Source organism: Falco naumanni, chromosome Z, assembly GCF_017639655.2.
Source record: "Falco naumanni isolate bFalNau1 chromosome Z, bFalNau1.pat, whole genome shotgun sequence".
In the NCBI taxonomy this organism is placed as follows: Eukaryota; Metazoa; Chordata; class Aves; order Falconiformes; family Falconidae; genus Falco; species Falco naumanni.
Genome location: NC_054080.1, coordinates 13,271,570 through 13,297,299, shown reverse-complemented (window position 1 = coordinate 13,297,299; position 25,730 = coordinate 13,271,570).

Sequence of the window (25,730 nt, the reverse complement as noted above, 5' to 3'; positions counted from 1 at the left end):
TTCTTGAAAGCTGGCTCTGTGATATGATTCAAAATAGTCTAACATATTAAAGGACACTCCTAATAAAATTTGCCCTTTTTTAGGGTCTATGCTAAAAGATGGGAAATTAGGGCATGGAAATGTTCAGTGACCTGCTAGAGATCACAGTGCAGGCTAAGGATACATGGTCAGTGCCGTAGTTCAGTCCTTGGTGAGCAAGCCACTTGCTTGTGCTGAAATAGGCTGGAATTCTACATAGCTTGAACATTTGAAAACCAGAAGACTTGGAAGTTTAGTCTTCTAGTCTAGTCAATAGAAGTCTACTAGCTCTCTTGGCATTCCCTGTTTTTTTAGCTATTAAAGTTTCACCTTCTGTGTTGCTGTTTTATTTTTCAATCGTAAATGACACAATGGGGAATCACATACAAAAATTATATGGTATTCTGAATCAACAGCATGGTTTCAGCTCTCACTGGTATGTTTAAAATGTGAATACCTTATTCTAGTCCCTTGATACTATTATTTACTCATTGGGAAGAGTGGAAGGACTTAAAATCTATACTTCAGTTAATTATTACTAATTTATGCATTAGGGGTTAGTAACAGCAACTATCTAATAAGCCATTGCAGATGGTCATATAAAAATGATTTTGTTAAAAAATGTAAACATGGAGTCGTTAGGTAAATGTTATGCAGTTCTATTGGACATGCGTAAAAATGGATACAAAAGTGAATGCATTGGGTTTTTTTATGCATAACCAGACTACACCACTAAGAAATAAACACTATGTTCTGCAGCAACTGTGAAATACAAAATACCGAAAAAGCAAGAGTAAGCATAAGGAACGTATTTTGGTGAAACCAAACATCTCAGTATTCCACACACCCATTAAAACAGGAGAAACAATATCATCTGATCACAAACACAAATACAAATGCAGTTCTTTCCATCAAATTCAGCTCTTGTGAACTATCAGAAGAAAAATCTAGTAAATTACAGGCAGTGGCTTTGTAGTACGTCAAAAATGCAATTTGTGTAGTTCATTGCTTCTTTAATCAATGTGATGTCTATGAGACTGGCAGTAGAAACGTCTTGAAGTACTTGTGATGAAAATGTTATCCCATTCATACAGTGTCCACAGATTCTTTAAAACAGTGAGCTTCTTAGACATGTGGTGGCATGTTGAATTAAATGACTGGGAAGGAAATGCATGTTACACAGACTTTCTGTCTTTCAGTTACAATGTTGGCTTCAAGGAAATATCACATGCCAACAAAATTAGGATATATGTCAATACAAAAAATTAGGTATTAAAGAATGAAGAAGGCAAATTATTTTTCTAAACAAAACAAAGCCAAACAGATCAGACTGATTTCCAAAATGCTGCAAGAAGTTCCTTGCAAACTTGTTCCTTGCAAACTAGTTCAAAGCTTCTTATTTCCTTATATCTTTGAGGACAAATAACAGCAAAGAAAAACATTCAGAAACATGTAATACATTGAACTAGTAACTCGGTACCAGTCGGACTTTCCAGGGAAGACTGAGGACAACATTTAATGACTGAGGACAAAATCTAGAAACACCTGTCAAGAATTTACCAGTCATACAGCCATCAACTGGTTTCCAGGACCTTGGCAGCATTTGTTGCTGACAGAATGATAGCTAAAACACTCAGATGTAAAAAATGAAGCTACATCTGATATGACAGCCAGAATGTGGTGTTACGATACCCTGTTACCAGAAGTAAATGGTAGTTGGCACAATCTGTAATGGCCATCTGCTGGTTACAAACTAAATCCACTGTTTGTCATAAAACATATAATTTAAAGTCATCTATAATCATAGATGGGTTTTTTGTTCAGCAATTGGATTTAGCTCAGTACAAAGTAATAGTCAACTAGTTAAAACAATGAGACTGTATTTATTACTGATGAAGTCAGTTTTGCTTTTAATAGAGAAAAGTCAGCATCACCAACAACCAACACATCTGGAGCTGAATGTCTGTTGAGAGGAGCTCCAGCAGAAAGGCTGAGATGTTTTCAGTACGGTTCCTTTCCTGCCCAGAGCTATAGTATTTCTTCAGGTCAAAAATGAGAATGGCTTGTGGAAAAATCTTCCATTAAGCTGAGGAGCTAGGATCTTCACTTTGCAACCTCCTGCAAAGAACAGCGAGGCCAGCATTTCTCAAACTTTGTTTTGCTGGACTTGAAAATTATTTTGCTTTCAGTTTTAACAAGCTGCCCTCTGATCAAGGGACAGGATCTTGCCCAGATTCCTAGGGCTTGCTCTCAGCCTTCATATTTCTCATGCTAACAGCACAGTGGCAGCCAGAGAAGACAACATGGGAAGTGGAAGCCCCAGCATTTGGTGGGGAGAGGTGTCTTTCGGGGGTGCGGAGGCTTCCAGGCAGCACCAGGGCCCGCAGCCTAGTGGGGCAGAGACCAAGGTACCCGGCGGGATGGGGCGGGGGTGTGGGGTGTTTGTACTTTGTGAGACTCCAGTCCCTGTGGGGCTCCAGGGATTTTACACTTCCCACCAGCCATGTCCAGCTCCTGGGCCCCTGCCAGGCCTGCCCCGTGCTGTAGACCTCGCGGCTGCACGGTTTTCCCCAGCCAGAAACCCCCAGCCAGCCCCTGGCAGAGCTTCTGAGCTCCACAGGCTAGCAGGGAGCCAGGAAACCGTGGGGTGCTGTGCTGGCAAAGGCATACTGCTTTTGCCAAAAATGCCAAATCCCATGGATTGGTAAGAAGTATGCTGCGTGTAGGAGAAATCGTGGTGTGCTACACGCAAAACTTAAAAAAAAAAAAAAAAAGAAAAAAAAAAAAAAAGACACCACAAGCCAAACCGAAACAAAACAAAACAAAAAACCACAAAAAACTAAACAAAAATAAAAAAATCCGGTATTTTCGTTTTTTCCACTCTTACTGCTCGGGGAGCAAGGCTTCGGGAAGCAGCCCCTTAGCCCCTCTTCACCAGCAGGTGGCAGGTTTGCATAACGTATCGGCTGCGGGGTTTCCTGAGGCGCGAAGGAAGATGGCGGCCGGCGGTGACCCGGGAAGATGGCGGCGGGCGCAGGGCGGGGAAGCTCGGGCAGGCAGGGCGTGCAGCGCGGTCTGCTCCCAGGCCGCGGGACGGCGGGCGATGGCGGGCAGCCCGGGTCGGCGGACAGGTCTACCCGCAGCGGCGTCGGGGGAGGAAGGGGTCTGAGGGCACCGGGCTGCCCCTCGGCGGTTTAGTCGGTTTGCCCCACCGGGCGGTGTGGGGCTGCTGCGGGGCTGGCCTGGCAGATGCCCGTAACGTGGCAGCTGCGGGCTCTTCAGAACAGGCGCTGCCCTCTCGGCCACCCTGATGGCCTGCTCGCCGGGGCTGCGCTAGCCTTTCCGCGGAGTTTCAGCTGTCGGTAGCCTTGCCTGCAGCTGTCCTCCATCCTGCCCTCCCGCCCCTATCTGTGGGGTCCTGACAGCTGCTCCTGCTCCTTCCCCGCCTACCAGCGATAGTAGAGAAGTGTTAATTGCCCCAGTTTATAGAAGGCTGGATGAGCTGCAGAGAAGAAAAAAGTAATAAAGCAAACCCAGGCGTTGTGGATGTGCTGTGCTCACTCTGTGCTTCCGTTGGAGACCGGTGCTCAGTGACAGGCCCAGGGCTGCTGGTCCTGCGCCTGCTGTGGAAACCACCAGACCGTCCCCACCTGCCAAAGCTGCTCAAGGTCTGAGTCAGGGATCAAGGGTAGCTGCAGAAACTGCACCTCTGATTTGGTTTCCTCAGTTTTTTGGCGCTTTGCAGCATAATTCTCATGCAACGCGTGAGAAGGTGGTCTGTGCTCAGTTAGGTAGCTCCATAGGCTATGTGGCCCTACCTGATTGAAAAGTGAAAAACACCTCTTTGTTTTCCTTCTTTGCTCTTTCTATTGAAAGACAAGCTGATCGATCTTGCATGAGCCAAATGTGCACTGTTACTATCACGCAATAAGATTTCCTCATACAAAAAAATTGTGTGGTCTGACTTGCAAGAGCTTTCTCAGAAAAAGACAAAGGCTATAGGTTCAGCATTTCTGTTTTTCCTGGAATTTCTGGAGCATTAGCAGCTAAGGCAGTTCCAGCAGACTAAACCAAATAGGAAAATATACTAAATCGGGAACATGCACTTCACAGGAGACAAATAGAGATCCAATACGAAACATACGGTAACTTATCCCAGATGGCACTGCTGAACTGAAGTAATGCGACATGACAAAAACATCAGTGTCTCTATCCAGTTCCTTACAAACACATTTTTCTACTAGCACGCCCATTAGAGAGTCCTTTGGCTCTCTGTTTTCTGGCCTTTTTCCAGGGGAATGTCCCAAAGAAGAGGAAGAATTGTTCAGTAAAGCATGGATCTCAGCAACCATTCTTAACGCTCCTAGGTTGTGCCCATGCTTTGGTGTGCTGTGGCTGTCTTGTGGGTGAGCCAGGCTGCTTTGGAGGCATGGTTTCCCTGAACAGGGCTGGTCCTGTGTAGGTGTTGTAAGGACAAATTGCTAAGCTGGGTTTCACATGTAAATAATATTAGCACCCTGAAGTAGTATGAATATACTGCTCTGGTAAACTCAGAAAAATGTTATTAAAAAATGAATGGTCTTTAATTAGCAGCAGTGATCTGTCTGACACTTTAATAGTCAATATTGCTCACAATTGTTAAAGGCAACAGCCATCTTTAGATGCTTCTACTTGCTCTTATTTGTGTTCCAGAATAACTTAGATGTTCTTGAGGCAGGGGGTTGGGCTGTGGTGGACGATGAAAAAGATCAGTACGTATGGTAAGTTGGGGTTTCACAGCTGTGCAGAGCTACTGGTTGTCTAATCAAGGCGGCATGTCTCCTGCTGATTGTGTGATACAAGTAAAACTCATGAAAAGCAACAGCATGAAGGTCCTGGGGGTCAACATGAAACTACAGAGTTTTTCTAGAAACTGGAGAATACTTAACTAGACCTAAGGTTAATACTTTGTTCTGAAATGCATTCTTCACATTCACATATTCTGTGATTTCAATACTGTAGAGATAATATACTTCTCAAACTCACAGGAATTTCTAAGTTACATGCTGATTATATGTGCACTGAACATTATTGTTTAATGGTTAAAGAAATGCTGAGAAAAAGATTTTTCCTTATTTGCTGGTAGCTGGTATAAAGTACCTATACATCTTTTGGAGAAGTAAGAGATTGTCAAAGAAAGACACATAAGCAGCTATGGAAACACAGCTGCCATGTTGACACTTGTGTTAGCTATCCACACTAACAAGTGGTTTCTGACTTCACAATCTTCAGCATTGCTTGAATTTTTATTATAACACAGTCTCGGTTGTTACATAACCTCAGGGATGTGACTAATATGAGTAATAGTAAGTACAGAAGCATGTAGTGCTCCTTGTATTGCACTTTGAAGATTAACAGTATTAATCCCAGGAGAACAAAGTTAAGATCATTTCTATGCCAGGTTCAAGCAAGGATTTAATTGTCTGTATTATAACCTGTTTCTCTTTTGCTGAACTATGATTGTTGGAGATGTAAGAAAATGTAAAATGTAAAGGACTGCATGCTGCATAGGATTATGCATACATTACTAGGCTTCTTCCTGAAAGTCAGCTAATATGTCTGGAGTATAAAGAGTCTACTGTCTGCCTGGACTAGTAAAAAGAGAAAGAAACTCTGTTGAGAAATAGATCATTTCTGTATCTTAATAAATGCTGTTGGGATAAAGTAAAACAGTTCTAAGTATGACTAAACTTTGTACAAAAGATCTCTTTGTACCGTTTGGTAGAATTAAGTATGTGACAATAGCTTCCTATGATGTCATTTGTAATGTGTGAATTTCAGCTAAATTTAGCTTGTGATTTGTAACTTTCAAAAATTTGAAAATCGGTACCGGACAAAATATTCGGGAAATCTTTCAGTAGAACACTTTAAAATGCCTTTGTTAGACAGATACTGACCCACAGATGCACTCTGGAATGGAGTTGCCTCATTGCTGGTCACCTGTCCTTGTCCCTTCTGTAAACAAAAAGGCACTTCCAATATTTTGAACTCTAGGCCTGTGTGGGTGAAGTTAACTGTGTCAGCTCATATCGTATGTGTCAGTAAGTAGCTGTTAGATAATAGCAGCTTTCAGTTTCTGCTGAGCTGGTCTGGATGCATCCTGTCACCTTAGAAGTCAGAGGGCAAAAGTAACTCCATTTAAAATGCAACTTTGAATCTGTTAAAAAAAACTTTTTCAGAAAATTGTTTCATACCCAGTTGCCACCTTAATTGTGTCTAGAAAATGTTTACACTCTCTACATGCACTAGACATGCATGTATCCATGCAAATACATACTTCAACAGTTGTTTGCTTTATACACCCAAACGTAGTTAAAAAAGTCACAACCAAACTTGTTTAATATAATGCGTTTCTTGGGTAGGAGCAGCTTGACAATTTTGGCACACTAACTGGTGGGTTAGGTTGATACGATGAGCTTCTGCAGACAACTGGTACGGACATCAAAGGGAAGTGATACATGGTCATGTGTTTTATATGTATGCGTACAAATCTACATGTGCATCCTCTTTACTTCTGCAGTAGGTCCATGAATTGCTGTTCCTCTTCCTACCCTTTACAAGAAAGGGCAGGAGAGAAGTAATGTCTTGAACAGATAGGTATGTGGAACATTCAGTGGATCAGATGCCTTTAAAGGGTGTCTGAAGCAGCAGACATAAATAAATGATAGAGATTCTTGATTTTCTCTTGGGTGCTGAGTTGAGCATTTCGGGAAAAAGTCGATATACTCAGTTCTGGTGAGCCTTGTGCTGAATAGCAGCTAGCAAAAGTCATTCTGAACACACAGATTCATGGTTTATTTTGAAAGAGGGACTAGAGTGTTCAAAGGTGTTCTTTACAAGTATGTGAATATTATAAAATTAGTTAAGCAAGTTATTTGAATAGTGCTTAACCAGTTTCTGTGTCTTGCACACCATATGAATTCTGTTTCTTTCTTGGAAGCTCTCAGATTTTTATTCTGAGTTTTAAAATGCAGTCAGTTTTTTTATTTCATCATGTTAGTACATTTGACTGAACCACGTAACTTTAATTGAAATCCATGGCACAGCGCTTGGCAGAGATAGCCCTTACATTGCAAGGCTCACCACATTGCCAGCATGTTGTCTCTCCTGTTGAGTTGCACTGAAGAGCACAAGAGTGACTCCAAGGATAGATTTGTTTTTCACCTGTGTGTCCATGGCTTGCATGAAACATGGGCTGCAAAGTGTCTGGGCTGCAAGAGACAATCAGGGTGGAGAAACATAGCTAAAAGATGAGAGAGGCTGGGAGGTGGGCTGGGATCCCCACAAGGTTTGTGCTAGACCATTTACTGCGGGACAATTTCTTGAGTGCACCCTCAGCAAGTTTGCAGGTGACACCAACCTGCGTGGTGCAGTTGAGGGAAGGGATGCCATCCAGAGACCCCACCAGGCTTGAGAGGCGAGCCCACACAAACCTCATGAAGTTCAACAATGGAAGTGCAAGGTCCTGCACATGGGTCAGGGCAACCCCCAGTATCAACAAGTTAGGCAGAGAATGGGTTAAGAGCAGCCCTCAGGAGATGACTTGGAGGTGTCAACATGGCCCAGCAATGTTTGTTTGTGACCCAGAAAGCCAACCATGTCCTGGGCTGCATCAGAGGCAACGTGACCAGCAGGTCAGGGAAGGTGGTTCTCCCCCTCTACTTGGCTCTCCTGAGACCCCACCTGCAGTACTGCTTTCAGCTCTTCAACATAAGAAGGACATGAATGTGTTGGAACAAATCCAGAGGAGGGCCACAAAGATGAGATGATCAGAGGACTGGAGCACCTCTTCTATAAAGACAGACTGGGAGAGTTGGGCTTGTTCAGCCTGGAGAAAAAAAAAAGGGTCTGAGAGACACCTCAGAGCAGCCTTGCAGTGCCTAAAGTGGGCTTCTAAGAAAGATGGGGACAGACTTCTTAGTAGGGCCTGCAGCAACAGGACAAGGGGCAGTGGTTTTAAACTAAAGGAGGACAGATTTAGATGAGATACTAGGAAGAAATTCATTACTGCGGGGGTGGTGAGACACTGGAGCAGGTTGCCCACAGAAGTTGTGGATGCCCCACCCCTGGAAGTGTTCCAAGGCCAGGTTGGATGGGGCTTTGAGCAACTTGCTTATGTCCGTTGGCAGGAAGGTTTGGAACCAGATGATCCTTAATGTCCCTTCCAACCCAAACCATTCTGCGATTCGGTGATTCAGTCTAATTTCAGCCATCCCTGCCCTCAGATCTGGCCACTGTTCGATTTAGAAAAGTAAGGAGCATCTCACTTCTGACTACTTTGTGTGATGCCCTCATTCTCTGCACCTGACAGTACTCGGCAGCTGTGCCCCATTGGGAAGATGTCTTGAGAAAGTAACAGCCCTCTGGGCTGTTCCCTGGAGTCTCCCCTCTGTACCTCCTTACCTGGAGAGCAGAGAGCATGGACTGCCTGCATTGTGACCCTATCTAACCAAGGCAGTACTGGCATTCAGTATGTTTAAGTGTTTCCCAAAAAAAAAAAAAAAAAAAAAAAAAGAGGCTGGGTTTCAGAAAGATTCAGTTTGGAGCAAGGGCATGGAGGGGACAAGACAGGTTGAAGCAAGGCTGTGGCCAGTAAGAGTCCTGGCACAGTCTTCACTCTAATGTCACTGAGTCCAGTTCCCTGCTATCATAAAGGTTGCTATGAAAGCAGGTTTCTTTCGATGGGTTTTTTTCAGCCTGTAAAGGTTTCTTCTCCAGATCAGTCTGGACAGGGTCCAGCGGAGGGCTACAGAGATGGTGAGGGGACCGGAGCATCTCCCCGTGAGGACAGGCTGAGAGAGCTGGGCCTGTTCAGCCTGGAGAAGACTGAGAGGGGATCTCATCAATACATACAAATTATCTTAAGGGTGGGTGTCAAGAGGATGGGGTCAGGCTCTTCTCAGTGGTGCCCAGTGACAGGATAATGGGCAATGGGTACAAACTGAAGTTCCATCTGAATATGAGGGAAAATGTCTTTACTTTGAGGGTGACAGAGTACTGAAGAGACTGCCCAGACAGGTTGTGGAGTCTACTCTCGACATACTCAGACCTGCTTGGACACTTTGCAGTGCAAACTGCTCTGTATGAATTTACTTTAGCAAGGGGGAGTTGGGCTAGATGATCTCCAGAGGTCCCTTCCAACCCTGACCATTCTGTGATTCTGTGAATTGTGGCCTTACAGGCTTCAGTAGTAAAGCCAAGTTTTAAATAGTGAACAAGGAGATTCTGCCCTGATGATAAAATGAGCAACAGAAACAATCCATGCATTACAAAATTAGCAGTATTTCTGGAAATCTGTATTAAATAAGTCACCATTCTGAAAAGATAGCCATAAGAATTTTGTACAATATTGGCTGCAAAGTACAAGGTCTCAGATTTGCTTGCTTGATTTTACAATCTTAGGGGAACAGAAAGAAAGAAAGAAGGAAAGAAAGAAAGAAAAGAAAGAAAAGAAAGAAAAGAAAGAAAAAGAAAGAAAGAACCTTTACTAAGTTCTTCCTTAAGAATTACTGAAGTCCAAAGTAGGTCCCTCAGGCATAAAAGGATACATCACGAGATTTAATTTTAATATAGGTTTTTATTTGCTTTTGATTTTAAGTAAGGGTCTAGACAACATAAAGCAAAGCTGTGCTTTTCTGTAGCAAGAGTCAGAGCTAAGGAAATGGGAAAGAAATAAGGAATACAAAACAAAACCTTGTTTTACTCTTAGCAAGATTGTGTGCTCTCCTTGTGAACTTAGGGTACAATTTCTGGATCTCTGTAGCATGAAGAGTTTTGCCACAAAAGCAGGACTAATTCTTTCTGTGTTGGTAATTGTGACTATAACTGGAAATATATATTAAAGTTAAGAGATTTCTCAGAAAAAGCCTTAAATTGCATGAATAACATAGATTTCAGAGCTCACGGCATCTGTTTAATTGTTTGATTTATGTAGAAGTGTAAATGTTCCAGTAAGATTATAAGTTGTCTGTTAAAATTCAGGTGTGCAACAGCTCTCCACTCTGTTAATCCTTGCAAATTTGCCTCAGGTACTGGCATTCTAGCTATTAATGACCCCCTCCTGAGGCAACAGTAAGACATGTGTTCCCTTGAAAACACTGGTTTCTTGAACTCTTGTGTTGATCTGCATCTTTCTAACAAAAAAAAACCCCTTTCTGAGCTTTTATAACAAATACCCAAGTATGAAAGATAAAGCTGTATTTGAACGTTTGAATCTAAGAAGCAAAATCCTAAATTTATAATTATCACATCCACTGAAGCCACTAAACCCACCTTGTTAAAATCTAGTTTTCCTACCCAGCCCCATTTGTGTTTCTTTTCCTTCTAATTTAAGAAATTTTTCTTTGCCTGTCAGTGTTATGTCATTTTGAATTCATTGCAAAACTCATCTGGAGGAAGTAAGGAGGGATAGTGAACCTGTGCCGTCATAAGAAGGTATGTATAGGTGTATAGGTGCCTGCTTAATCAGGCAATGAGATAACCTTGCTCAAGCTTTCCCTGGGACACTGGAGGCCTTAGTAAAGGCCAGGTGAGCATGAGCTGAGACTCCTTCTCACCTGTGAAGACTGAAATGCAGCATTTAGTGAGAGACATGCTATGGTCTCATATTCACTTGTCACCCAGAGCTATGCCCAGTCTGACTTTGGGAATTGGAAGGGTTTCTAGCAGTTCTCTTCCCTTACCCAAGTGAAGATACCATCATTCTTTCAGTACTGCCATGTCAGCACTGTCTACAAAGTGAAAACAGCATATCAATTTAATTATTTCATTAAGCACCTGCATCAGCTAGCATAATTAGGTTTTTCTGGGTATAAAAGGAGAGAGAAGTTAAACTAGCATCTGAGTTAAAGATTTATAATAATATATATAATAATAAAGTATTACAATATTGTGATCAGAATGGACCCTTGGGTAATTAATTTAAAACTACAAGGTTTTAAACTGCCTGGGCTAACAAAAACCCTGGACGGCACGTACATGAAAACATTCAGATTTTCCAAGACTGACTGTTTTGACAAGCTGTGCCAAAAGAATATGTTGTAAACATGAAGACATCTGGTATTAGGTTTGAATGATATTTCACAGAACCATAGAATCACAGAATGGTTTGGGTTGGAAGGAACCTTAAAGATCACCTAGTTCCAACCCCCCTGCCATGGGCAGGGACACTTTCCAGTAGACCAGGTTGCTCAAAGCCCCGTCCAGTCTGGCCTTGGAACACTTCCAGGGATGTCACATCTAAGACTTCTGTGGGCAACCTGCTCCAGTGTCTCACCACCCCCGCAGTAACGAATTTCTTCCTAGTATCTCATCTAAATCTGTCCTCCTTTAGTTTAAAACCACTGCCCCTTGTCCTGTTGCTGCAGGCCCTACTAAGAAGTCTGTCCCCATCTTTCTTAGAAGCCCACTTTAGGCACTGCAAGGCTGCTCTGAGGTGTCTCTCAGACCCTTTTTTTTTTTCTCCAGGCTGAACAAGCCCAACTCTCCCAGTCTGTCTTTATAGAAGAGGTGCTCCAGTCCTCTGATCATCTCATCTTTGTGGCCCTCCTCTGGACTTGTTCCAACACATCCATGTCCTTCTTATGTTGAAGAGCTGAAAGCAGTACTGCAGGTGGGGTCTCAGGAGAGCCAAGTAGAGGGGGAGAACCACCTCCCCTGACCCGCTGGTCACATTGCCTTTGATGCAGCCCAGGACATGGTTGGCTTTCTGAGCTGCAATTTTTATATTTAATACAGTGGAATTTATAATCCTGAACCGTGGTAAAATGTGAGGAAACAAATTATTTCGTTGTTTTTCCAGTCCAATAAAATACTCATCTCTGTGTAAAGGAGGTGTGACTGCTTGAGCAAAAAAAAAAAAAAAGGAAGAGATAAAACACACATTGATGAAATGGGTTGAATAATCTTCTGCCCAGCGGGAACTACATTATCTACTGTAAGGGAGGTCTGAGTATTCCTGCAATGCACCTGGGGGTTATCGTGTTCTTTCTTCTCTTATGGAAATAAATTGGAAAATTCTGTATTTGACTGAGTTGTGTCAAATGTAAGTCATCATGGAAGTGCTGCTTAAAAACTCTGAGTAGATAGATAGAGGAGGATGTTTCAAGCTCTAACAAGTCTCATCTTGTAAACTGTGCTTTCCCATCATTCTCTAACTCAACAGAACCATCTAGTTTTACCCTGTTTCACCAAGCAGAATAAAGTGATAATTACATCTGTCTCTTCCTTCTTTTGGTGTAAGACCTGGGGTTTTTAGTATTTGATAACTGTTGTAAAAACAGGAACATCATTGATGGTCTTTCTTTTTGTGAGATGTGTAATTTTATTTGCATTGCTGCTTCAGTAAAATTTCCAGTTGAGCAATATATGTTTATGTTTGTGAATAAGCTTAAATGCACTGAGGGATTAGAATTGTAAACCAATACTTTGTTGGGAGGCTTACTTTGGGACAGACTTCTAAAAAGCCAGAACTTGGGGACAAAATTGTTAAAAATAAGCCTAAATAAATATATAGCAGAAGCCTATTATGCTGATAATGGTCTGCAGACACTTTTACAATCATGTTGTCAATGGGTAGAGCCTGGCTTAGGCCTATAGCAACCAAAAGATGATGATGTTGTTGGACAGAGAAGTCCCTATCATTCAGGAATCTGCCACTTCCATTGCCACTACACCCCTCGAATAGCATAACGTTGAATGAACTGCTTTCCCACAGCCGTATGTCAGAGTGGCAGCACAGACAACAGAGGAGGGTCAGTCTTCTGTGGAGTGTGCACCATGCATGGCCAAGATTGTTCAACCTATATTTGGTGTAGACCCAAAGGTAAGCTCTTTTCAGAGTTATTGTTGCTAGTATATTTCTATATTTCTCCAAGAGCCTTCTCCTGTGCCCAGTCCATACATTATTCTACTGACTCCTGGATTTCCACTGCAAAGCCATGTGTTTTGGCCAGCTGTGTTCCCTGCTTAACATTGCAACTCTTTAGTATTAAGTCCTGCATCAACCAGGCTGTGCTTGTTCATTTCTCTCCTTCACACTCCTGTTAGTGCCCTCACAAGATCTATTTTCCTTATGCTTTTGATTGCTCCTTTATCTGCAGGGACATGGGCTTTGGATTGTTTCTTGCAATGCAAAGGAGCTATTTATTGCATGTTCTTGACTCTTCCCTTGACTCTCTGTAAGTCCACACTTTCAGGTGACGTCTACAGGCTCAGTGGCCTGCAAAGAATTGGAAAAAAAATCTTGATTTTTTTGTCACCACATCCGCAAAAGGGGTGAATGTGTAGAGCTTTCTCCTGCAGTCTTCTCTAAATACATCCCAGGTACAGCTGTGCAAGTGGTGGTCTCAGAATCCTATGTTTTCTATTGAGAAGAGCAGAGAATGGCTTTATTTCCCAGTTTTTGCCCTTGCTGTGTATCTCTTTTTCAGTTTATTATTTCACTACTTAATTGGTTTTCTGTGACTGTGCAGGTGTTTTTTGCATATATCAACCACCACAGATTAAGAAAAATTGTTTTGCCACAACAGTATGTGTTCTGTGGCAAATAGGAACTAAAAGCATTTCTCCTATTCTCACTCTTACTCCAGAGCTTTCTTTAGAAGATTAATAGAAAATACACATAGTCCAAAGATAATCCGGTCTTCTTAGCATAGCATCAAGGAAGAAGTTATGGGGACTGTGTTGTCTTGTGTTGAATACTTTCTTAGATAAACCATAAAATGGGGCATGGCATAAGTGTGAGTTAAGGATAGGACTACTAGCACAATAAACCCTCTAACTTGGGAAGAGGTTACTGCAGAAAACCAGTGTCTTGGTATGGGAACCTGTTCAGAATCAGAGGGTACTGACGGTCTCTGCTCTGCCTTGCTGTTGGTAGAGCATACACTCTCGGATTGAAATGCTCCTGCATCTTCTTACTTCTTGCTGCAACAAATTACCTTAATGAGTGCCAAAAGTGAATCAAGAAGAGTTGAAATAAAACTTTCTGCATTCCTGTTTAGGAATAAATCACATGCTTTACTCTGGTCTTAGTTGAAGGAGTGTGGGAAATGCATCAAGAACCTGTTTCAAAAGGAAACACCTTTTTACAGAAAAAACCCCGAGCCCAACCCAACCCAAACAAAAAAACTCACAAAAAACCCCAAGCATGACCTCTTTTAAAAACCACTGGGTGCCAGTATTGTCTTATTATCCTGATATCATTTCACTGCATTTCTCTGCTATATGAATTGTTGCTCTTTGCCCTTAGCAATGACACACATCTTTCCAAACAGTGGTTTGTGCTGGCATCTGAAAAAGATGTCTAATACTGAGAGCAGAGAGTACCTTTATGTTTGTTTTACCTGCACATCTGGAGCTGTCAGGAGGTCCCCTTTTTAACCCCACAGTTTCTATGGTGTCTTCTTAATAACTAGCATCCAAAAGGACTGCTAATAAATGCTAATGTGTCAGGCATTGTTTTCCCATGCTGTACATTCCTGAGACCAAAGTTCCCAGCCGGCAGTGGGGATTCCTGCAGCCAGGTAGAACGGGATGGTCAGGGCAGCCTCGTACCACCTCAGCAGTCAGTTTCCAAGGCAAAGCGCCTAGCTGGCTGCACCCAGGCTGCTATGAGGTACTTGAGAGACAGACAGCCTTACATTACTTGCTGTTGCTTACTGTTTGTTTTCTTCCTTATCTACCCCAGCTTTATGGTTCAATGCTTGGACTGCATAATGTTACAAAGCCTTCTTACGGTTAAACATTGATGTGTTTTTTTTTAAAACACACCCAAAAGAGCGATTGCAAAATGTACCACAACTGAAGTTCCTGTGACAGGAACTTGATACCATCTCTTTGGCTCTGGCTTGAGAATGATGTTTAAAGGTTGCTGTGTTTGTATTCAGTGTTGTATTTTTCCAAATGCTGTCAGTATTACCAAGGAAAGAGCTCTGCTAGTCTATTAACACGGGGAGTGGATTCAGTGAGATAGCTCTGTTGTCTCTGTTTAGCTGGTCGATGTATCATTCTTTTGGGATGCCGCCGCTTCATTGAATTCTTGCCTAGCTATATCGCTGGTGTTGAGCATGCTGAACTTTTGATGGAAACAGTTGAACTAGGTAATCAAAGAAGTCCTGCTGGAACTGCATACCTGCATTTGTAGTTGGTAATTAATTTAATTAATGGCAGTGAATTTAAGGGATCAATGACTGGGTTTTTTTGCTTATAGACAGCAAGCAGTGACTGGTGTACTCAGTGACTCCAGGAATGTGAGAAGGTTATTTATTAATATTCAAAAGCTCAAACCAATCTGTGCTTAGACCAAACTAAATTTCCCCTTCTTGCCAAGCTCGAAGGTGACAGATTTTTTCTGCAGAGCTGTTTAGTATGTAGGCGGGGCTGTAAATACATCTAGAATACTCTGAAAATTTGGTGTTTAATTAAAATAGGTATTTTCCTGGGGCATCAAGCAATGCAATGCAACACACAGTATGGAGCTTAATCTTGCAAGAAAATTTGGTTTAGAACCACATCTTTTCTGATTGTAAGTGTAAATAATTAATTTATCCCCATCTTCTGCTGAATTCCTCTATTTCACAAATATTTGCAGTCTCATTCCTAGAAATTTTAGCTCATAAACTTTCCATTGTAACTGTTTGCTATTTGGTGTACAGTTATGATCTTATTTTGGGATAAAACTTAAGACAATTCCCATGGTGAATTAAGTCATGCCATTACAGAAGAAAGTTCCTATATTTAGAAGGAAATAAGTGTACAGTGAGCAGAGAGACAAATGCATAGTGTAACTCAAGCACACTGAAGGATGCAACTGAGTAATAGCGTGCACTGTTACTGTAAAGGAGTTCATTAAGAAGCCTATTGCATTTTTTTTTTATTTGTGGAATTTTGTGGCCAGTCTGTTTACTAATTACTATATTGTGTGATCCACCCCACCCCCACTCCACCCCCTGCTGAAATCCTTTTTCAAATGCTCCTGCTGTTACTGCTGTGTTAAGAGACAATTTCCCTCTAGTCCGTGCTGGTAGCCTCCTGTACACATCTGAAAGGACAGAAAGTGTGTTCGTGGGATTCCTGCAGGGAAAATGAACCACAGACCTTTGAGTGTTTGTACTGAATCGCTTCCCTCTCCCTTAGCCATCTCTCTGGTGTAATGTACTGTCAGAATCACATCCATGATAATTCAGTTTCTAGTGTTGGCAGCAGCCTTGCTGCCCTCATCTTGCAAGTCAGATTTGAAGCCATCTCACTGCTTGCCTGCTATCTGCTGCTGGTGGTATGTCACATGGGAGTCTCATCTTCCCTTGACACTCATAAGAGCATGCTTTAATCTCCTCCCTAACAGCAGGCCTATGTGCCAAATGTATCTTCAGCAGTGGCTCCCTGCCCAGGGCCCCATGTGGCAGAACACTTGCTTTCCAAGCTGTTGCCCAGGAGCACCTGCAGGAATAGCACAGCTTCTTTAAATGATGGCAGGGGGGGCTGGAAATGCAGCCGCATGCCTGAGATGATCAGACTTGCTGGCTGCGAGGCTCCTGCCAAGGAACTGGTGCTTCCTGTAGAAATGCGGCACCTGCTTCCTGCTCTGGCACGCTGCAGCCGTGGCATGGGCTAGTGTGTTATGTCAGAGGCGTGACAGATAACTCACCCAGCTGCTGCTGCCCTGCAGTGGGTGGGATGAAGAGGAGAGTCTTTGGGTTCATTTTCAGCTCACATCACAGGGCTGCCAGGAAAGATGCAGCAGTGTCAGACTGTTAGAGAACAGTGATCCCTAATTCCCCAGTCATGGGCTCATGCTGAAGTGTATCCAGAGAACATTTACAACTGAATTTATGGGTGACATTGAGAGCAAGAGAATAACACTGGCTCAAGACCACTTTTGGAGGTGGTCTCCTCTCCACAGGAGCTGATGGGAATCTTTAGATTTAGCAGCAGTGGTTGTTGTCCAAGTGCAAAAGCATAAGTAGTTGTGAAACAGGGCAAGTGAGACAGGAAACAAAGACTGAGACTTTTTTCCCCCCTCCTGCATAAATGGAAGAATATCAGCCCAAAAGTGTATTTGCACAAGTTTTAGTCATACTAAAATCCCTTTGGGGACTATGCAAATGTTACTCTTTGCATTCTGACCAAATAATATCCTGAGGTCTGAAACAGCAATCCTATAACCATCAGGTGAGAAGACAGCAGCAACAAGAGCAGCAAACAGAGGAAGGAAATCCATTCCAATTCCTACAGAAATTCAGTGTTCTGTTTCCAATCTGGTAAAGTTGGTAATGGGAACAAATTAGGTAAAGAATGTGAAAGACTATCACTGATGCAAATGATGACTCTTTGTTGTTGTTACTGATGACCTAAACTACTTCTTTCCCCTGGAAGACACATTCATTCTGATTAGTGCAAAGGCCATGCAATTCAGTTTTTAGTAGCAGTTTGTTTGTTAATTTGCTTTACAGAAGTGTGTCAGCTGAAGGAAGGAAAAGAGCTATTCTTTATATTCTGTCAGATGACAGATGTGCTCAACATTTATGCTAGCTTTCTCTGTTGGATAAAGCACTTAATGGATAATCTCTCTTTCCACTTATTTTATCTCTGTCCCTGATATTTGTTGTAAATACGAATTGTGCTATGATACTGAACTTGCACAGGCTTACTGATCTTTCTGAGAGCAGAGGCACTTCCGTAGCTATATCTACACCTACCATGGCAGCAGATGAATGCAGAGCATTGAATATATGCTCATACGTAGCACTTGGAGTCTTTTGGTTTTACTCTGTTCAGTAGCTTACTGCTCTGGGATGGGTGATACTGTATCAAAGTGTCATGAAAGAGTTTGGTTGCTGAAGCAGCAGGACTTGCCTTTGAGCCTGTGTTGATCAGGAAAGGAGCTTACTGGAGAGTAGCTTCTGGACTAGTTCCACTGAAAAATGCTGGTAGTGGGTGAAGGTATTGTGGCCCCTGTGCTGCATAGACTCATGCACTGTGAGCTGTTCTGCCCACCCAGTATAAGAAAGACATCAAACTATTAGAGTGTGTCCAGAGGAGTGGCCAAGATGGTGAAAAATCTCAAGGTCAGGAGGTACAAGGAATAGCTGAGGTCATTTGGTTTGTTCAGCTTGGAGAGAAGGCTGAGGGGTGACCTCATCGCAGTCTACAACTTCTGCAAGGGGGGCAGCGGAGGGGAGGTGCTGATCTGCTCTCTCTGGTGACCAGTGATAGGGCATGAGGAAAGGGAACAAAGCTACATCAGGGGGAGTTCATATTGGACATTAGGAAAAGATTCTTCACTGAGATGGTGGTTGGTCATTGAAACAGGGTCCCCAGGGAAGGTACTTGGTCACAGCACCAAGCCTGTCAGAGTTCGTGGAGCATCAGGATGATGCTTTGAGTCATATGGTTTAGTTTTACGTGGTCCTGTGAGAAGCAGGGAGCTGGACTCGATGATCCTTGTGGGTCTCTTCCAACTTGAGATATTCTACGATTCTGTGATTCTAGGTACATGATGACAAGGATTAAAAATTCATCTACTGGATCTGAACAGCAGTGTATGCTGTGCTGGACTTCTGCCTTGCCCTCTGTAGTTTGACCCTTAGACCAATCTTATAGGTTGGTCTTCAGAAGGAACCCAACACTGGTTTCTGCTTTCCCCTTAGAAAAAGAATTATTTTGCAAGGGTTAAATCCTGCTTTATGTGACTCTAATTCTTCTCATCAGATATGGAGGTACTACTGTGAGACACATGCCATATGTTGTAGGTATGTATTTATGTACCTACTCCTCTCTGTGTCTGCTGGAATCTGTGTTAAACATCAGTTTTGGTTCTTTGGGCCTCCGACTATTCAACACTGAGAGTATTTTACACTGAACTTTCTGGATAACCTATTAATCCCAAACAGCTGCTTGCTCTTTCAGATGTGAAAAGAGTGTCTTGAAAGGATTTTCTTTTTGTCTCATAAAACTCACAAACTGTTATGACTGTAGAATCAAAGTTGTCATAGCTAAAACCTATTTGTGCTTTAGGCTGCTTTGGTTTTGGAAAATGTCTGCTCCCACCGACACAGTTGATATAGCCAGTATGGGTTTTTATGTTAGTAATACACGGGCTCTGGGAATGTCTCAGAGTTACCAGAACTTTCATTTCTTTTTGTCTCTGCAATTTATGGTTCATAATTTCCTGTTTTCCTAGTATTTCTAAAATATATCCTTGAAGTTTGCCTTCAAATGATAAAAAAGTAAGAAATTCAGACTTGGAGAGAAACTTGCAGTTAATTTGCTTTCTGACACCTAAAGGCCAAAGAGCAACAGGACTTCATTGGAAGACCATATGGGAAAACTCTTGGCTTGCCTCATTACCTCTTTCTCAGTAATCCCTGCATTTGCAGTGAATCAAGACACCAAAAAGTATTCATAGCTTACAGCATATTAGGGCAAATGTATTGGGAAGGAAATTACACCATCCTTACACCCATTGCACAATTCATGTAGCTTGAGCATTGGTGAAGTTACCTCTGTGCTCTTCCTTGGTAGATCACAGATCTGGAAGACTGCTCTAATGGACAGCTTGGCTCAATGCTCTGAGATAAACTCCAATCTTAAACTTTTTGAGGGGAGCAAGGAAGTGTTAGGAAGCCCGGTTCAGGATATTGGAGAAGACAGGAGAGCTGGACCTGTTCTAAGAGGGAATTGTGTTTGCCCTCAGCCATAGCACAACAATAGTTTGAGAACAGTATAAAAAGGAATAAATACTAAGTCCTATGCATGTTAAAAATCAGAAATCCACCTGCCATATCTTTTTCCTTGGAATAACTGCTGTGATCTTGAGAACAAAGTTAACTTGTATGGAATTGGAGGCCTTAGTGTTAAGCTAAGCTTTCTCACTGAAAATACGGTGGATTTGTCCAGATACTAGTATTAGATTGTCCTAATACTATTGCTTTAACCAAATCTAATTTTTCTGTCCTCAACAGACTCTAACAACTGCAGCTGCAACTCGAGCTGTGGAAGGTATGTTGAGGGAGTTGCTCTTGGCTCCCACCGATCCTGCTATTGAGAACAGGTTGTTAAGAGAGGAAAGGAAAATGCTTTGAATACCAAGGCTATAGCAGCTAAACATCTGTGTGTATGGAGACTACTTAGGACTGCTTAGGATACCCAAACTGACAGACTGTTGGAAAGTAATAGTAGGAGAGAGGCAAAATAAACATTCTAAGTTTTGGAGTAGAGATACCAGGGCCAGAGATTGGTCTTTGCTTACAAGATGTCTTTGCAAGTTGACAAGGAATAAGGGAATTTGAAGGGTGGAGGACTTTGTCTTGGCGGGAGAAGAAACTGGAACAGACCCAAAGAAAAAAGGTAAATCTAGATAGGTAAGAGTGGAAGTGAGGACTCAGTAGAGACAGTGCAGCATGTTGGGCAAACTACTGATACCTTGCCCTGGTACTGCACTGAATTAGTGAGAGGGGTACGCGCAATAAGGCATCTAACACTTTCTCATTTCCTAGCCACCTGTAGGACAGAACCTTGCCAGAAGTAAGGAGTCCCAGTCCTGCTTTCTCCCTCCTGCCTCTCCATCTATGCTGTCCTCACAAGGTTCCTTGTGATGACCCAGGTTTGGGTGGAGAACACCACTAGGGTATCTTTTATTAGATGAGAAGTTACTTCTCTGTGCTCCTCTTTCCTTAATGCATGAAAAGGACTCATAAACATGTGGGAAAAGGCTTGGATGGATGAAATAGTACATTACGTTTGCAACCCTCAGATCTGTCATCATTTTATCTTGGAGTCATGAAGACCTTCCAACCTCTTATAGTATGGGACATGTGCATCCTATTTTGTGTGAACTGCTAGCACTTTATATCTTGGCCAATCATATGAAAACCTGGTCTCTCTTTAGCGCAAATAGAGTCCAGAAAACAAGGAGTAAATAATTTTCTTACAGCTGATGGGCTAGAGTGATGTGTGTTGCAGACACCATAGACCCAAACATACACTTACTAAGCAGAAATCATTCTGCATAATAAGTTTTGTGTTGAATGGGAGTTGAATACCATGCAGTGGTGCTTGTTACTTATGTTGATGATTACTGAGAGAATACTTGCAATGAACACCATGCAAGATAACTTTGAAAGAATATACAGTAAAAGTTTGTGAGGTGAGATTGAGAGAATTATCCTGTTTGATTTTATTAAAACACACTGTCTGGATACTTATTCTGCTGCCACAGTGCTTGTCACCTGATTTTCTGTTACGCTGTACATTCTGTCCATGGCTTAATGTATGATGGGGTCCCCTGTAGGTGGCTCTCCCCATAATAAGTTGGTTTTGGATTTCATTTCTTGACCTTTGTGATTTTCTCACCTGCTTTTAGCCTTCCTGCTTTCTGAACATGAGAGGCAAAGACACATCATTTAACTCATGTGCATATGACAATGCAGTGTTTCTCCTGTCTCAGCCGGGGAGTGATGGAGTACCAGACGGCAAAGGCATTTTTCCATGTTCCATTGTCTGCTTAGTTTTTCTGTCTTGCACTGATGTGCAGTGAGGTTGGGAGGAAATACTTTGTGAGACAAAGAGATATTCTAAGTGTGACAAATGCAGGCAGATTTATAAACAGACAGTAATCAGTGATGCAATTTTGAGTTTAAGGATCAGAGGTAACAAGAAACACACAGTGACCTGCATTGAACTAGTAATTTTCAGTCTGTTCCCCAATCCACATGGTCATGGTTCAGCCAACTATTTAAGGAGTTGCTTAATTTTAAGTTTCTGAAGAGTTTCTCAGATTATTATGCTTAAAATTAATTTTTCCTCCCTTAGGGCATCTTAAGATGGAAGTTTACTAGAAAAACTAGGTATGATATTCCTTATTTTCCTACAGGTGCAAATTTCTGGCTGTCAACTGAAAAACCGCTTTGTCTTTCCTTCCCCCATCGTTCCATGTTTGGGATCTGGGATGAAGAATTGCACATGAAGGAGGTGAATGAGTGCTGGGACTGGGCTCGCTGTTACCAGGGAAGGGATCTGTAAATTAATACAATTCTTCAGTTGAAAAAACTGTCATAATTTGACATTCTTTAAGCAACTCTCTGTGAAACAGTGTAGTACAGCCCTGGTCTGTCCATGTCCCCTTGAGGGTATGTAGTGTCTTAGCAGTTTCTTTGTGTAAGGCAGATGGGTCAGTGCCGTCCTGCCTTTAAAGATGGAGAGGAGGAGGAGGAAGTGGAGAGGAAGGCTTTGTACTACGCCCTGTGGGTGCTATCAGTGAAGGGCTGAAATCACTGCCTTTTCAAACTCTTTATCAAATGTACTAATGGCTACCATATGCACTGTTGCAGTCTCCAGTCACAAGTGACCTAAAAACTCTTGAGAAGGTTTCTTTAGAGCAGGGGTCCTCAAACTACGGCCTGTGGGCCGGATACAGCCCCCCAGGGTCCTCAATCCGGCCCCCGGTATTTACAGAACCCCCCCTCCACCCCGCGCCGGGGGCTGGGGGGAGAAACCAAGCAGCCGCAGATGGCTGCCTGCCACTGCATCCGCGCCGGCCCCTGGTTAAACAGTTTGGGGACCCCTGATTTAGATAATGGTGGTTGGAATCATCCTGTGCTGCTGAAAAGCCATGAAGTAAAACTTTAACCTTCAGGATCTTGATTTCTAGCAGGCACAGCCATTACGCAGCAGGGTTCTGTTAGGCTGCAGAAACCTCTGTTTTCATCTCTCTTGTCTTAGTGTTTTTAAAAGAGGATGAAGCAGGAGAAGGTGTATTTCAAGTGTATGGGAGAGTTTAGAGCACTTCCTGGTGAATTTTGGAGGACACAATGTTCCAACTTTTCTCCTGTGTGCTTGACAACCTCTCTGTTGATACTGGTATCAACAAAGTACCAGTAAGCAGGGCTGCTGGAGCCAGCAGCACAGCGTGTGTATGTTTGCATGCTGTCTGTCCAGGAGAGGATTCACCTATCAGAAATGAAATCCTTAAAGATGTGGTGTCTTCCATGCTGTAGGTATTGGTATGATTGAGCAAGGTTTGCAGTACTGAGGAAAGGAAGTCTACAGGAAAGAAAAGTCTTTGTAATTTGTATCACCACCATCCTGAAGTTAAAAGCTCCCAGATCTGTCACTTGATTCTTGATTCCTCAGCAAGATACTTATTCTGGAATTTGAAAAAGTGACACACTAGCAACGGACCAACGCACAAGGCTGAAAAATTAGTTGAAAAAATTCTTCTTCATAAAATACTTCAATGGAAACTGTATTTAACTGAAACTGTTTATTCTGTGGTTTAGGGGCAGTGGTGAGGAATTTGTAGCAAATGACCAATCTGAATTTAGAATGAGCTTTAGTCTATAAAACATGTATATGATTTTCTAGGAAAAGGATTTGATTTTAAGCTAATTTTACCTAATAACAAATCAATATTGCATGTCCTGTGAGGAGCAGCTAAGGACACTGGGTTTTTCTAGTTTGGAGAAAAAGAGGCTGAAGAGCCACCTCATTGCTCTCTAGAGCTTCCTGAGGAGGTGACGTGGAGAGGGAGGTGCTGGTCTCTTCTCCCTGGTTTCCAGTGACAGGATGCATGGAAACGGCTCAGAGCTGTGCCCAGGGGAGGTTCAGACTTGACATTAAGAAGCATTTCTTTACCGAGGCGGTGGTCAAACAGTGGAACAGGCTTACTAGTGTTTATGAGGCATTTGGACAATGCCCTGAATAACATGCTTTAACTTTTGGTCAGCCCTGAACTGGTCAGGCAGTTGGATTAGATGACTGTTGCTATGTCCCCTGCAACTAGAACTATTCCATTCTGTTCTATTCTATTTTATTGTTAAAAATAACATAATTGCTTTATTTGACATCTATTACTTGCTTTTAGATAAGGCTGTGAATTTCAGTGTTTCTCATCCTTTGAGGCTTATGGCAAATTTACTGTTGATTCACTATGGAATAGTAACACTTGTACTGTGGTTAATGCACTGCAGTAAACCAATCTAAAAATTGATAGGAATATCTGAGAGGACTTTTTTTTTTTTTTTTTAATGGAATTACTTTCTTCGCAATAAGTTCTTCCTGACCATTGTAGTTAGTGATTATCCTATTTCTAGAAGTTGGCATTTCCAAAGTTCTCTGCATTTTACTTATTTTTTACATATTAACTCCTAGAATTCTGAATATTCTCCCTAGTATAACTTTTTTAATACCTTTTGAAAAGTAGCCTTGCAAAGCTTCCAGTTGATCCTTCTCTGTGGCTGCTAGCTTAACATTGTTTTGCTATTGTGGAAGTGTAACCCAATTAATATGTGAGTTTTCCAAATCTACTCTGTCTAATAGAATACAGTGATTTCTGTATTGAACTTTTCCCTACCCCTCAAACAAAGATCCTCTTTGAGCACAAATACTTGAAAATACCAGCAAACACTGCTGTCTTTGTCATCTAAACAATGAGATCTTATGCAATTTTAAATAGGATGTGTTTTTTCCCTTCTGTGGAAGGAAACATCAATTTTGCTGCTTACAGAAAAATAATTTTCAGTTAAGGGTTAGCCATGGAGAGCAGACATATTACTGAACCTTGGCCCTGATAAAACCGATGGAACTCTTATTGGTTTGGTATGATCAGGGTTTTCTTTTCAGTAAGGTTATTCTGAGAAATTGTTCAAGTGAGAAAGCCTGTCCTCCCACCTGATGGAGTCATTCTTAATCAGAGCCAGCTGAAGACTTTTCAGCCTTGGGAACAAAGCTTTGCTAGCCAAAGATGAGAAGCAGAACTATTTTTTTTGCCTCAGGGAGAAAACAGGAGGATGAGAAAAGTCAGGACATAAACAGGGAGGGTAAGGCTTGCCACTATTATAGGTTTTAGAGGCTGCAACAGATGCCCAAAAGCAAAACTCATCCCTTAGCTCAGGTTTCTGACATCAGCAAATCAGACAGTAGAGCCATGGCCTCTTTGAATTTGCCAGCAATCTTAACCTGAACCTTGCTGTGTTATGTTTAAAAGTACCATTGTTTGGATCAGTTCAGCAGATGATGAAAGCAAAACACTCTTTTGAAGTCAGTACTGCTACCATGGCTTACTCCAGATGAATATCTGGCTCATGTGTATGGGTTTGGGCCTAATAGATGCTATGTTATTACATGACATAAAATGTTATCCTTGAAATTTAATATTACCTAAATAGATGACAGCTCTGACTCTCCTCCGGTAGAGCTGGCTCCATTAAAATCCAAATAAAAACCTGTCGTTTGGCTTCACTGCAGAATTTCCAGTCATAAGAGTGCTTGTAAAAGCTAGGCATTTATCCTGTGGCATGAAGAGTGATTGTTTGCTGGTATCTGCAGTAACATGGTTATAGACTGATGCTTGACTCTTAGTGTAGAAAGAAAAATAACTTTTGGCAACAACAGAAAGACTTAAAGCAGTACTATGGTTGCAAAAAGGAAACACGGCTGGCTGGCATGATTTAGCCTTACTGTTAAAGTTAGTAGTGTTTTCCTGTTGATACCATCAGGTGTTTAGGACAGACCTTCATGGAGACACACAGAGAAAAGCAGAATTTTCCAAATGAGCCACAACTGTTACAAGAAGCAGGCATGTCTGGCCTCTTATAGAAATATGTCTGAACCACCCACCACAACAAACAGCCAACACGCTTTAAGCAAAGCTTCCAGCCACTGAAATAAAACTA